The sequence below is a fragment of the Camelus dromedarius genome, chromosome 3, assembly GCF_036321535.1.
Source record: "Camelus dromedarius isolate mCamDro1 chromosome 3, mCamDro1.pat, whole genome shotgun sequence".
Lineage (NCBI taxonomy): Eukaryota > Metazoa > Chordata > Mammalia > Artiodactyla > Camelidae > Camelus > Camelus dromedarius.
Genome location: NC_087438.1, coordinates 36,054,113 through 36,068,838, shown reverse-complemented (window position 1 = coordinate 36,068,838; position 14,726 = coordinate 36,054,113). Strand labels below are relative to the sequence as shown.

Genomic DNA, 14,726 nt, shown 5'->3' with positions numbered 1-14,726 from the left:
ACTGGCACTGTCAAAAGAATGTACTGCTGATTTGAAGGCAGGCTAAAGAGCAGTTGCAAAAGCTTTTTAACAAGGATACCACTAGCGAAATAACTTTTATCTGCCTTAAAGGCAATGTTCATCATATCCCCTGCCTTGCATTTGTCAAACCTTCAATAATAGAGGTAGTGTTTGATGGTGTTTGAGAGCACAGGCTTTGGAATAAGACCTCAGTTTGAATTAGACCTCAGTTTCAGCTCTACTGCCACTTGATAGTTGCTTGGCCTTGAGTGTTCCTTTTCTGTAAAATAGGGATAATACATACTTTGAAAATCACAGTAAAGACTTAAAGAAATAGTGTATGTAAAATGCTTGGCACTCAATATTAGCTACATGTTAAACTTGGGTTGTTTAATTTGGGGTTCTTAACACATTACAGTACATTGTCAGTTTCTTCCTGGTTGTTTTGTCAAAAAAAAAAAAAAAAAAAGCCACTGGCTTCCTACCTAAGAGGGGCTTAGGTATTGTCATACGCTTTTCAGGAGACTTACCTTGAGCTGACTTTTTATAACAAGCACACTAATTCTACTTAGATTGTATGTTTATTTGGGGTGGATTTGGGAGAAATTGTTAGGGATGGGGAGAAAGTGCTAAAGCCCTCCCAAAGCCCCTCCTTTAGCCTAATGACTAATTGTCAACACGTAAAAAATAAAAACAAACAATCTAAGTGTCTAGACAAGGGAGGAAAAATGTCAATACAACACTTCTTTTTTTTTCAAGCCAGCATCACTTGGTATTCGCAGGCTTCAAGCACGTGACGAGAGTACAGAGCACCAGCCAGAAAAGCCTCATAAGAGAGACAGATAATGGGAAATTAGCCCTAGATGGAGATGTCACATCAGCCCTTTCTCATGTGGCCTCCAGGGCTGTAAGGACGGCAGGAGATCGCGTCTCTCCTCCTAGGTATCTTAAGGGCAGCAGGCGGGGAACCGACTCTGTCGCAAATGTCAGGCGGCAGATGAGATGCGGTCTACCCACTTGGCTGTCCTCCCTTCCAAGGCCGGAGGGCTGGGCTCTGCGGCGGGAGGTGCGCTGGCTGTCGCAGAGCCCTCTGGGAGTTGTAGTCCACGGCGGCGGGAGGTTTGACGGCGGAGGCCGGCTTAGCGCTCTCGGAACTCCATCCCCCGCCGGCCCCCGCGACCTAGGCCGTTCCCTTTTCCTGTTCAGGAGACGAGGAGCCTCGCTGCAGCAAGTTGAGAAGATTGGGGAAGGGGTGTTCGCCTTCCCGCCGAGTTCTCTGAGAGTGAGGGCTTGGCCTGCTCAGGTAGAGCACGTTCCGGGGTTTGCAAATTCACCTCTCGGGAGTGGGGAGGTGCGGGGAGCCTAGGGAACAGAGGGGAAGCGGCGGAGCGGGAAGAACGGAAGTTCTTCGGTGAAATGCGTCGGAATAGCAGCTTATTGCGGGAGCGGTGAGGCCAAAGCCGGGGCCCGCGGAGACCCCTCTGGAGAGGCGGCGCGCGCTCCTCACACGGCGAGCGTGCTAGCAAGTCAGGGCCTCCTTCCGGGGCTCAGTAAGCTCGAGGGGCTGTGGGGGTCGATGTCTGCTGGAGCCTTAGGGAAAAGGCAGGTTTGCCGTAGGTGAACACTGGAATGAGAGAAGGACGGAGGAGGAGAATTGGGGGAATTGCGGGAATGGGAGCGCTCTTCTCTGTCCAGAGTAGGAAAGACCTAGAGAGGGGAGATGGGGAGGGACCCCCATGGTGCCTTAAGCTTGGACCACAGATGGAGTGAGGGCCGAGACGAGTCCTCGCCACGCTCTTCCCCTTTCAATTGTGAAAGCCAGTGTCCCGATAGTAGATTGCTTGACATCTTCCTATCTTAGAATAATAAAGCTGGAAAGGGCCTTTGACAGCAGCAAGTCAAGCGAATTCTCTCACTTTACAAATGAGAAAACTGAGGTCTACTGAATTGAAGAAACTGGCTCGTTCACCACCAGACAACCAGTTAATGGCCAGCTTGACTAAAACTTTTTTCATGTTTCTCAAGCAACACGTTACTTCATTGATGAGATCAGTAGATTAGCAAACTCTAACCGGTTCCCCCTCCTTTTTATCTTTTTACTGCTGTCATACGCAGGATAAACTTTTCTACAGGTCAGGGAAACCCTTGTCTTAACTTGAGCAAAGATCTCCTTGCCTCACAAACAACTACGAACTTCATATTAAGACGAAAGGTTGATCACAAACTAAGATGTCACCTATAGTTTCTTTGCCTTGAAGAAAATAAACTTCACCTTTTCTTTCCCAGTGTTTGCCTACTTAGAGCTCTGAGAACAGTTAGCCTTAGGTTTCTTCTCTCAATCTTAAGTGCTGCATATTCTCAGTTACATACATAAAAATAGTATGCTGTTTATTGTGATTTTTATAATACCCTAAATATTTACAATAAAGGGTAAACAGCATAGGAGGATGAGAATACCAATGTGAACTACAAATTAAAATTATAATTTATAATATTTTTTAAAAAAGGAGATACGGGCATAAAAGTTAAAAAGAAAAATCATTAAGAGGTTAAACATTTCTTCCAGGCCTGAATTTTATAATACACCTAAGTTTCAGTTCTCTGTCAGTATTTTCTTTCTACTGTCTAAACTTCACTTGAGAGAGCACTTGAGAGTGTTCCTAGTTTCGGAGGAGAGGTTCTTTGGTGCCATTGCATTGTTTTGACTGGTAATTTCTTCATTAGATCACATTATCCTCCAGCACTGTCAAATTTAACACCTTTTGAAGATTTATTGATCAAATTGGAAGCATGTTCCAACTGTCACATGAGAATTTGGGCATTACAGCTCCTCTTGGCTGACCATTAAGCACCTCGTAAGGAAGAGGTTTAGATGTGTTACTGGACTTCATAGCAGATGCAGACTTATACAGAAGAACATACATGTACATAACATAACTGCTTTCACCAGAGTACCGTTTAACAATATGGTTCCATTTGCTTTTATATGTATAGCATTGGCATACTACAGAGGTGGGTAAACTATGTCCAAATTTGACCTGCTGCCAAATGTATTTACTTTTTATATAGTTTTATTGGAACACAGCCATGCTCACTCATTTATTTATTGTCTTTTGTGCTGCAAGGCAGAGTGGAGTAGTTGCAGAGACCATGTGGCTAGCAAAGCCTAAAATATTTACTATCAGGTCCTTTACAGAAAAAAAAAGTCAATCCCTGGCCTAGTAAACTGAATGTAAATATAGTATCTAAAGTGCTACCATATGCAGAAGTATTAAGTAATAGTAATTTTTACTCATAAAAAACTTGTATGGTGGGTCCATAATACATTTCTTTGGCCAAAAGGTAGTGCCTCCTATTGCAGATTGATGCTGGCATCTTGGCATAGATACTATAGATTTGCTTTTGCAAAGAAAGTTTCTGAACCTAGTGTGAAAAGGGCTGACATTCTTTGAGATATATTGATATTCACAGTTAATACCTTTTAAACATAACATTATACAAGCTTCCTTTGGTTATTCTCTGTTTTCTTTTTATGGCGATGAGTGCTTCAGCATAGGTACCAGCAAGCAAGTCAATAAGCTGTTTTCATATTGAGACCCCATACTAAAACCAATCTTCAAGTAAATGATTTAGGGATGCATTATTAAATGACTTATCTTTTGACGTCTTGCATTTGGGACTTTGTTTTAAAGGTCGGAGGATTGAATGAGATGTTGGAAGTGAATATATCTGTTTATATCAACTTGTTTATTTAGCTCCCTAAGTTAGTGTCATGTCTATGGCAAATTAATGCCATAGGAATATTTAACATTTTAGTCATTGATAGCGCTCTTTTGTGTTATCACTTTTATAATATTAGATGGAATTCCAATTCACCTCTCAACCTACTTCATCAAACTTCAGGATATCTTATAGTTCTCATCAAGACTTTCAAAGAGGTATTAAATTTCCTTTGAAACAGCATTCTTGAAGAATTTGAAGTTCAGGCTAGTTGACTAATTGAGGTAACTGAAAAATTACCAATTTCCTTACATTTATTCATATTTACTTGAATATTAAATCTTTGATTGAAAGGCAGTAGAAACTTTGGACTCATTTACAATTTATTTTAAATCATTGAACTATCAATTTTCTGCTTGTTTGGAATAAATAGCTAATTTGACAATGCCACAGAATTTCATGTTTGTTTGGAACAAATACAGGTATGTGATTAAAGTGGAAACTTTATATCAATAAGTGAATGTTCCTCATATTTTCCCCAACATTGATTATCACTTTTTGTTAAGGCTGACCAAATTCCGAGGGCCTTTCTAGATTTTCCTCTTTTCTGGTGTCTACTGAAAAAAATATGCACAACCTAAAACTAGAGGGTTATGTTTTATTCGGCTGACTTTCTGAAGGCTCGAGCCTGGGAGGCCTCTCAGATCACTCTAAGAGACTGCTCCAAAGAGGCAGGTGAGGAGCCAGGATATATGGGAGTTTTGTCACAAAGACCAGGTGGTCGGAACTCCGAACTCGAAAGATTACTGTTGATTAAAGAAAGCCAGACATCTCAAGTTAAGGAATTTAGCACTTTTCTATGTATGGGAGGGTACAAAACCCTGGGCTTACTGAAATCATTCCTTTGATATGCACATAGCTTTCTAGGGCCAATCCTGTTCTTTCCCATCTTGAGTTCCCTCAGGGTGCACTTTTGGGGGTGGCAGCAGAGGCCAGGCTGCCTCCTTGTCTGCATCCTGAGTTCCCGTCGCTCACTGTTGGCTGCCACTGTTGGCTGTGGTAGCGGCTGATGAATTGATGGCCATAGCCTTTGTTTACTGATACGGCCGGCAGTAATTTTCATCCACACTGGTTTCCTAACATTCAATATTGAGTGACAGTTAATCTCTAGGAGTTAAAAGAATCCTGAGTTTCTAAACTTAGCCATATTCTCAGTTTAGTTTAGGAACTTTATAGTGGAGGGTATTGGTTAACAAAGTCAGTCAGGAAAGTAAGTCAGGAAGTGTAGCCATATATTGATGCCTTTGTTTAAACAGATATTTTTTCCTACTCTGACTTGGCTGTTGACCTTTCCTCTGTTTCACGCCTCTGGAAGGATTATTGCTGGCTAAAGAAATATCTAGCCTTGAGACAAAGCAGTTTCATCAAGAGAAACAAATTTATGTAAGCTACTTTGCTTCAAGAAGAACATGTGTTAAATTTGTAATCCAGATGCTTGGGTGCACATTTTCACTCTTTCTAGTCCTAGGTTTGTTTTAAAGAGTTTAAGGCCATTTGGCACTCTAGGTATTATTGCTTTTTTGCTTATAAATCTCAACAAGACCTGATTTTTCTGATGCTTCTTCTGTCTTCCCAATAGCCTGCCTCCTTCTTTAAGGCAGACATCACAGTATAGTGGAAACAGCATTTGGAATCAAAGTGACCTGGTTTCATTCCCAACTGTGGCTTTATCAGCTAAGTAGTTTAGGACAAGTTACTTCTGGGCTTCAATTTCTTTTTTTTTTATAATTTGAAGGTAATACCTATTTCCCAAACTCTAAAGGATTAATTGAAATTAAACAACATGTGAAACATTAGGCCAGAAGTAGGTGTTTAATAAATGTTAGTTGCATCAGCCACTACCTTTCTATTGACTTACCTTTTTCTCTGAGTTTTTCTCCAAAGTGACACCCCATTTTCTTCTTCAGAAATGAATTATTTCCCTTTCAGTCTTTTCTTTTTGTGACAGTTCAGTAATTCTATGATGCTCAACTTCTTTATCTTTTTTACCTCACCAAGTTTACTCACTTTATGCTAAAGACATGTAGGTATATCAGCTGATTTTATTCAGGCCACTAAATTAAACTAAGATATATTTTTGCTCGTTACTTCTAAGAGCCAAATTCATAGTAAAAATTTTAGCTATGTGTTTTTTGAGCGCTCACTGTGGGCCAGGTACATTTTTATGTGCATTATCTCATTTAAATCTTAAACCCTGTAAAACTAGTACTTTTATTATCCCTAAAACTCGTGAATCTTAGGGAACTTAAGTTTCCCAAAGTATAACCAAAACACTGCTGTACGCCTGAAACTAACACAGAATTGTAAATCAACTGCAGTTCAATAAAAATAAGAATAAAATAAAAATTAAGTTGCCCAAAGTCACACATTAAATCCATGCTTCAAATCCAAGCAGTCTTACACATGAGCTATCAACCACCACATTCTACTTAATAGAGCCAGAATAGGCCATATCCCAAATTAACCATTGCGTGTAATTCAAAAAAAGGATACATTCTGAAGGTGTTTTCATCAGTTTTTGGAGATTTAGAAGCAATAAGGTTCTGCCTACTTACTGATATTAAAAATTTTCTCTAGAGGAGAGGGTATAGCTCAGTGGTAGAATGTATGCTTAGCATGCATGTGGTCCTAGGTTCAGTCCCCAGTACTTTTGTTAAAGTGAACAAAAAAATAAATAAATAAACCTAATTACCACCTCCCGAAAAATAAAAATTAAAAATAAATAAAAAATAAAAAGCTATTAAAAATTTTTTCTGTAGCATTTCTGTTGATAATGTTTTCCTTCCACAATATAAGTTTCATTAAGCACATTTTATTAATTTTATTAAGTTCACACACACAAAAAATAGCACATTCCTATGTAAAGCTTGGAATGGTTTTAAATGCTTACACATACTAACTTATAGATTTATATTATGTGCTTTAGATTTTCTTGAATAAATTTCCCCCAAATTCTGTATGTTACTCTTCTTGATGAAAGAATACTAGCTTTCTGACAGTCATATTTTCAATTTCTAAGGTATTTTATTTTTTTAATTGAGAGAATGTTTTAAAAACTCTATAAAGCTAATAACTTCTCTATAATATGTTTATTTCTTTTCCAAGCTTTTAATTCCTATGCTGTATTCACCTTATTAATTTTTCTTTACTTTTTAAAAAAATTGAGATATAGTTGATATGCAATATTATATAAGTTACAGATATACAACATAGTGATTCACAATTTTTAAAAGTTATACTCCATTTATAGTTGTTATAAATTATTGGCTATATTTGCTGTATTGTACACTTGTTGCTTATTTATTTCATACATAATGGTTTGTATCCCTTAATCCCCTGCCCATATCTTGCCCCTCCCCAATTCCCTCTCCACTGGGAAGTTTGTTCTCTCCATTAGTTTGTTCTCTATATCTGTGAGTCTGTTTCTTTTTTGTTGTATTCACTAGTTGGTTTCAGTTTTTAGATTTCACTTATAAATGGTATCTTATAGTATTTGCCTTTCTCTGTCTGACTTACTTCGCTTAGCTTAATACCCTCCAAGTCGATCCATGTTGTTGCAGATGGCAAAATTTCATTCTTTTTTAAGGCTGAGTAACATTCCATTATAAATATATACCATATCTTTATCCACTCATCTATTGATGGACTCTTGGAAGCTTCCATATCTTGCAAATAATGCTAACGTGAATGCTGGGTTGCCTGTATCTTTTTGTTTTTTTCAGATCTATACAAAGGAGTGGAATTGTTAGGTGATATGACAGGTCTATTTTTAGTATTTTTGAGAAACCTCTGTATTGGTTTCCATAGTGGTTGCTCCAGTTTACATTCCCACCAACAGTGTTCAAAGGTTCCCTTTTTTCCATATCGTTGCCAACATTATTATTTGTGGTCTTTTTGTTGATAGCCATTCTGACAAGTGTGAGGTGATATCTCATTGTGGTTTTAATTTGTATTTCCCTGATTAACAGTGTTGAACATGTTTTCATGTGCTTCTTGGCCATACGTATGTCTTCTTTGGAAAAATGTCTGTTCAGGTCTTCTGCTCATTTTTAAATCAGGTTGTTTGTTTTGTTTGTTGTTGTTGTTGTTGTTGTTGTTGTTGAGTTGTATGAGCTGTTTATATATTTTGGACATTAATCCCTTATTGGTCATATCATTAGCAAATATTTCTTCCCATTCAGTAGATTGTCTTTTCATTTTGTCGATGGTTTCCTTTGCTATACAAAAGCTTTTAAGTTTAATTAGGTCCCATTTGTTTATTTTTGTTTTTATTTCCTTTGCTTTAGGAGACAGATCCAAAAAAAATGTTGCTACAATACATGTCAAAGAGAGTTCTGCCTATGTTTTATTCAAGGAGTTTTATAGTTTCTGGTCTTACATTTAGATCTTTAATCCATTTTGAGTTTGTTTTTGTACATGGTGTGAGACAGTGTTCTAATTTCATTCTCTACATGTAGCTGTCCAGTTTTTCCAGCACCACTTATTGAAAAGACTATGTTTTCTCCATTGTATATTCTTACCTCCTTTGTTGTAGATTAATTGACCGTAAGTGTGTGGGTTTATTTCTGGGTTTTCTGTTCTGTTTCATTGATCTATGTGTCTGTTTTTGTGCCAGTACCATACTGTTTTTGATTACAGTAGCTTTCTAGTATAGTCTGAAGTCAGGGAACATGATTTCTCCAGCTCTGTTCTTCTTTCTCAAGATTGTTTTGGCTTTTCAAGGTCTTTTGTATTTTCATACAAATTCTAAAATTATTTGTTCTAGTTCTGTGAAAAATGCCTTTGGTATTTTGTTAGGGATTGCATTGAATCTGTATATTACTTTGGGTAGTATGGTGATTTTTAATAATATTAATTCTTCCAATTAATGAACAGTATATCTTTCTATCTGTTTGTGTCATCTTCAGTTTCTTTCATCAGTGTCTTACAGTTTTCCAAGTATGGGTCTTTTACCTCCTTAGGTGGATTTATTCCTAGATACTTTGTTCTTTTTTGCTGCATTAGTAAATGATACTGTTTCCTTAATTTCTTTTTCTGATAGTTTGTTGTTATTGTCTAGAAATGGGACAGGTTTCTGTGTATTAATTTTGTATCCTGCAACTTTACCAAATTCATTGATGAGCTCTAATAGTTTTTGGTGGTATTTTTAGGATTTTCTATGTATAGTGTCATGTCATCTGCAAACAATGACAGTTTTACTTCTTCCTTTTCAATTTCAGTTCCTTTTGTTTCTTTTTCTTGTCTGATTGATGAAGGTAGGACTTTTAATACTATTTTGAATAAAAGTGGCAGGAGTGGGCATCTTGTCTTTTAACTGATCTTAGATGTCCACTTTAATTTAAAATGTGTTTCTCACTGATATTTTATATAGAATGTTTTTACTCATTACATAAAAGGGATACTTTTTTCAAGTTATTTAGTCAAATTGACAGTCTTAAACTAAGGACATTTAATAGGATTATCAATTCTAGTTTTATAAATTAGTGGGTCAAAGTAATCTTGAAAAATCCTGCCTTTAGTTTTAGAATGTAAGACCAAAGAAGTCAACTGAAATAATAATCAATTTTATTACATAAAGAAAGGAACTGAAAGCTCAGGCTTCTGTTTTTTCATATCAACCACAATGATGAAATTACTCAATCTCAGTTCCTTCATCTTAATGAACGGTGTACACTTAATATTCAAGACCACTTCTGATGTTCTATGTTTGAATATATACAATACATTATATGAATCTATGTTTCAAAAGATCAACTACACTTTTTACCTTAAAATAATAAATCTTGCACTAATCTATTACAGAGCTAATTTGGGAGCTAGAACCAGCAGTTGGTGTAGATTAGAGCTAAAAGTGAAATGATAAACTGAAAATCAGAATTGGTTATTAGCATCCTACTAGGTTTTATTATTTAAGTGATTTAGGAAAAGTTACCTGACTTCTGGGCTTCATAAATTATATTTTTTAAGTTTGTTGAAGATAGAGACCATGAGTTTTTAAGATTTTTTTTTCCTATTTTTCTCAGTATCTCAGCTCATTGAGAACTTGTAGAATAAATATATTCTTGGAAGTTTACTATTATTCAGTATTTTAGTTGTCTCATCTTAAAATGGATAATTATTTTTATGTTCATACTCTTAATAAGGCCCTTCTTGACTGAAAATGGTAGTACAATTGACTTTGAACAACATAGGTTTGAATGCACAGGTCTACTTATATGTGGATTTTTTCAATGAATGTATTACGGTACTACATCATCTGCGCCTGGTTGAATCCATGAACTGCAGATACAAGGGCCAATTGTAAAATTAGACATTGATTTTCAACCGTGCACACAGTAAGGCACTCTTAACACCTCCCACCCCCATGTTATTCAGGGGTCAAATGTATTTTGGTTTGGCTTTTTTTTTAAACTTACTATCATAAGGTAATACTTTTATTTTTTTTAACATTATTTATTCATCTTCAGTAGAACTAAGTTAATGAAAGCTTTGGCTTAAATGTCAAACAGAAGAGCAGAAGAGGGAAATGGAAAGGAAAGAAACAGAAAAGGAAACACATGTATTTGGGGAATAGAACATGTTACCAACATCTCTGTCACATGACAGTGGCATGTTGACAATATTTGCCTAGCTCTTTGTTACTAAAAATTTTTTCTTTAAAAAAATAGGAAAAACCTCATGAGACTGCATATGTTAAAAATATAAGTATTTTCATTTGGTTTTTGAAAGGAATGGTAGTACATTTGAACATTCCTTTTTGCGTTACAAAGTACTAAGTATAATATGCATCATATTGTCTAATTCTCAAACACCCCAGTGAAGAGGATGTTATTGTTTCCATTTTGCAAGCGGGAAAATAATCTTATGGAGGTTAGATGGTTAGTCTTAAATTACACAGGTAGTAAGTGGCAGATTCAGGATTTCTCTTCAGAAACCTCATTTTCTTCCTACTCTGCCATTAATGATGCGCTTAGAAAATAAGAACAGTGGACATAAGACTCCATTAAACAAATACAGCAATAATACAATACTTATAAAGTAGTCTGGACTGTAACAAGAAGCAGAAGAAAAGGTGAAAGATAAAAGAGAGGAAGATAGGGCAAAGAATAGGAAAGACAGCACAGCATAGCGGCAAAGAATACAGGCTCTGGACTTTAACTGCTTAGTTTTGAATTTCAGTTTTGCATTTTACTAACTTTGTAATCAGTTACTTAACATCTTTGTGCTTTGTATCCTTAACTATAAAATGAGGACAATAATATGTAACTTACAGTTAAGGATAAAAGATAAAGCACTTGGCTTTAAGTGTTAAAATCTATTTACTTCATTTTATGGAGTTCCCTTTTAAAAAAATTGTGAAATATAACATCTATGCAGAAAAGTGCATACAACATGTGTATATTGAATAATTATAAAGCAAATGGCCATATAACCACAATCAAGTTGAAGAAATAGAACACTGCCATTACTACATTGGGTCCCGTCCTATCCTTCCCTAACACAGCTTCCTATACCTAGAGCAGATTTCTAAACCTCAGAACTATTGACATTTTGGTCTGGATAATTCTTTGTTGTAGGAAGCTGTCTCGTGCATTGTAGAATGTTTAGCAGCATCCCTAGTCTCTACTCACTGAGTGCATTATAATAGCACTTCCCTCAGTTACAACAACCAATTGGTGAGACCAAATTCCTAACTATACCCCTCTATAACTCTACCTGCTTGTGTAGAGAGTAGACGGTAAGGGTACAAGCAGAGAGCTCCACTAGCAAACTCTTGTAGAAATCTTGGTAAGAAATGATAGTGGTCAGATTCTAGATGTATCTGAAGGATATCTGAAGGAAAGCCAGCAAGATTTCCTAATAGGTTGAACATAGACTGAGAAAAAGAAGTCGTGGGTGATTCCAAAGATTTCAGCCAGAGCAACAAGAAAGATGGCAATACTGTTAGTTGAAATAAGGAAAACAATGCATGGCATAGTTTTTTTTAGAAAAAATCAAAAGTTTAGACAGGTTTGAGCTGTCTATTAAATCCAAGTAAAGACGTTAAGTACGATATATACATATATCAAATCATGTTGTACATCTAAAACTAATATGTTATATGTCAGTTGTATATCAATTTTTTAAAAGGCATCAAGTAGGCAGTTGGATATGCAAGTCTGAAATTCAAGAGAGGAGTTTTGGCTAGAAATACAATGTGGAATTTGTTATTATCTAGATCAGTAGAATTTTCTACAATGATGGAAATGTTTTACATCTATACTTTACGATACAGTGGCCAATAGTCACATGTGGCTTGAGTGACTCGGGTACTGAATTTTTTAAAATTTAATTTAAGTATTCACTAGTGGCTACTGTATTGTATATCACAAATAATGATATTAAAACCACGAGATCGTTACCTAGCCATTGGGTGTAGAGAAGAGTACCAAGACTGACCCTTGAGATGCTACAAGTTTAAGACATCTGGAAACAAGGAGCAAACAGTAAATAAATGCAACAGAGAAGGAGGATGGACCAGAGAGATACTGAGAAAACCTGGAGCCCTAATGAATTTAGTTTATTAAGAAGGAGTGTGGTCACAAATATTTCTGAAAGGGCAGGTAAGTTAAAGATCGAGTAACTGAGTTTACCAATGTGGAGGTCTTTGGTGGTCTAATAAGAGCAGTATTTGTGTAGTGATTAGGAAGATAGCCTGATTAGCATGAGTTTAAGAAAGAGTGGGAGGATCTTATCTATTTTATGCTTTCTATTTGTCCTACCTTTTTTTTTCTCCTTACTTGCCTTGTTTTGGGTAAATTATTTTTTAACATTTTCTTTTCTTCATCTCCTAGATTTTAAGTTATACACTGTTTTCTGTTAACTGTTAAGGTAGTTACCTATAAAATTATAATATACATCATATCAAAGTTTAATGTTTTAAAAAAAATTTTATTGACATAGTTGATTTATAATTTGTTAGTTTCTGGTGTACAGGGTTTTTTTTTCATTTTTTATTGACAATTAAGTAGAAATTAAGTTGAAAATTAAGTTGATTTGCAATGTTGCAAAGTATAATGTTGATCTGGACGATACAAAAACTTTAGATTTCTAATCCACAGAACTTCAGTTGACTTTTTTTCCCCTTTGCTTTGGAATTTTAGTTCTTCTTTTCCCCAATTCTGTGATATATTGTTTATTAATTCTGCTTGAATTCATTAAACTTCTTGAATCTGCAGATTGTCACAGATGGCAATATTTCATCTTTTTTATGGCTGAGTAGTGTTCCATTGTATGTATATTCCACATCTTCTTTAACCATTCATCTATTGATGTGCAGTTAGGTTGTTTCTGTATCTTGGCTTTTGTAAATAATGCTGCTATGAACATTGGGGTGCTTATATCTTTTTTAATTTGTGTTTTTGTTTTCTTTGGATAAATGCCAAGTAGTGGGATAGCTGGATCATATGGTACTTCCATTCTTAACTTTTTGAGGACTCTTACTGTTTTCCATAGTGGCTGCACCAATTTATATTACCACCAACAGTGTATGAGGGTTTACTTATATCCACAGCCTCACCAATGCTTATTATTTCTTGCCTTTTTGATAATAACCATTCTAATGGACATACAGTGATATCTCATTTTGGGTTTGACTTGAATTTCCCTAATAATTAGTGATTTTGAACATCTTTTTATGTGTCTTTTGGCCACCTATATGTATTCTTTTTACAATGTTCAGCTCCTCAGCCCACTTTTAATTGTGTTGTTTTGTTGTTGTTGTTGAGTTATAAGAGTTCTTTATATATTTTGCATATTAACCCCTTATCAGACATATGATATGCAGATATCTTCTTTCATTTGGTATGTTGTCTTTTCAACTTGTTGATGGTTTTCTTTGTTGTACAGAAGCTTTTTAGTTTGATGTAGTCCCATTTGTTTCCCTTACCTGCAGGGACATATCTGCTAAGCCTGTTGTCAAAAAGTGTACTGCCTATGTTTTCTTCTAGGAGTTTTATGCTTTCAGGTCTTACATTCAGTCTAATCCATTTTGACTTGATTTTTGTGTATGGTGTGAAATAGTAACCTAGTTTGTTTTATTTATTAATTTGTTTGTTTGTTTCTAGTGGTTGTCCAGTTTTCCAACACCATTTATTGAAGAAACTGTCTTTCTTCACTGTATGTTCTTTGCTCCTTTGTCGCATATTGTCCGTATATATAAATGTGGGTTTATTTCTGGGCTTTCAATTCTGTTCCATTGATCTATGCATTTTTCTACCAACACCATGCTGTTTTTGATTACTATGACTTTGTAATATAGTTTGAAATCAGAGAGTGTGATACCTCCACCTTTGTTCTTTTTTCTTAGGATTTCTTTGGCTGTTGGAGTCCTTTGTGCTTCCATATGAATTTTAGATTTTTGTTGTTATTGTTTTATTATATTTTTGTGAGAAGTGTCCTTGGGATTTTGATAGGGATTGCATTGAATTTGCAGATTGCTTTAGGTATTATGAACATTTTAATAATGTTAATTCTTCCAATCTATGATCACAGGATATCTTTCCATTTATTTGTGTCTTCTTTAATTTTTTAAGTGATGTCTTATAGTTTTCAGTGTTCAGGTCTTTCAACTCCTTGGTTAAATTTATTGCTAGATATTTTATTCTTTCTGTAGCAATTATAAATGGAATTGTTTGCTTAATTTCTCTTTCCGGTAGTTAGTGTATGGAAAGACAGCAGATTTCTGTGTATTAATTTTTTATCTTGTGACTTTACTGAATGCATTGATGAGTTCTAATAGTTTTTGGTGGTGTCTTTAGGATTTTCTCTATATAAAATCACATCATCTGCAAACCATTACAGTTTTACTTCTTCCTTTCCAGTTCGGATTCTTTTTATTTCTTTTTCTTGCTAATTGCTCTGGATAGAACTTCCAATACTATGTTGAATAAGAATGGTGAGAGTGG

The 14,726-nt window shown here is 35.6% G+C and overlaps 1 protein-coding gene across 5 annotated transcripts in view; it reads left to right on the top strand.

Annotated features, from left to right (window-relative positions):
* Nucleotides 1-886: 886 nt before the first annotated feature.
* SLC38A9 (solute carrier family 38 member 9) overlaps nucleotides 887-14,726 on the top strand; it is an 82,019-nt gene continuing 68,179 nt past the window's right edge. For 2 of the 5 annotated variants that reach the window (XM_064480684.1, XM_010977761.3), the window contains exon 1: nucleotides 887-1,303. The gene's annotated coding sequence lies outside the window, so the exon portion shown is untranslated. The remainder of the gene's footprint in view (nucleotides 1,304-14,726) is intronic. The other 3 variants (XR_004134447.2, XM_064480670.1, XM_031445250.2) reach the window with 2 other exon arrangements.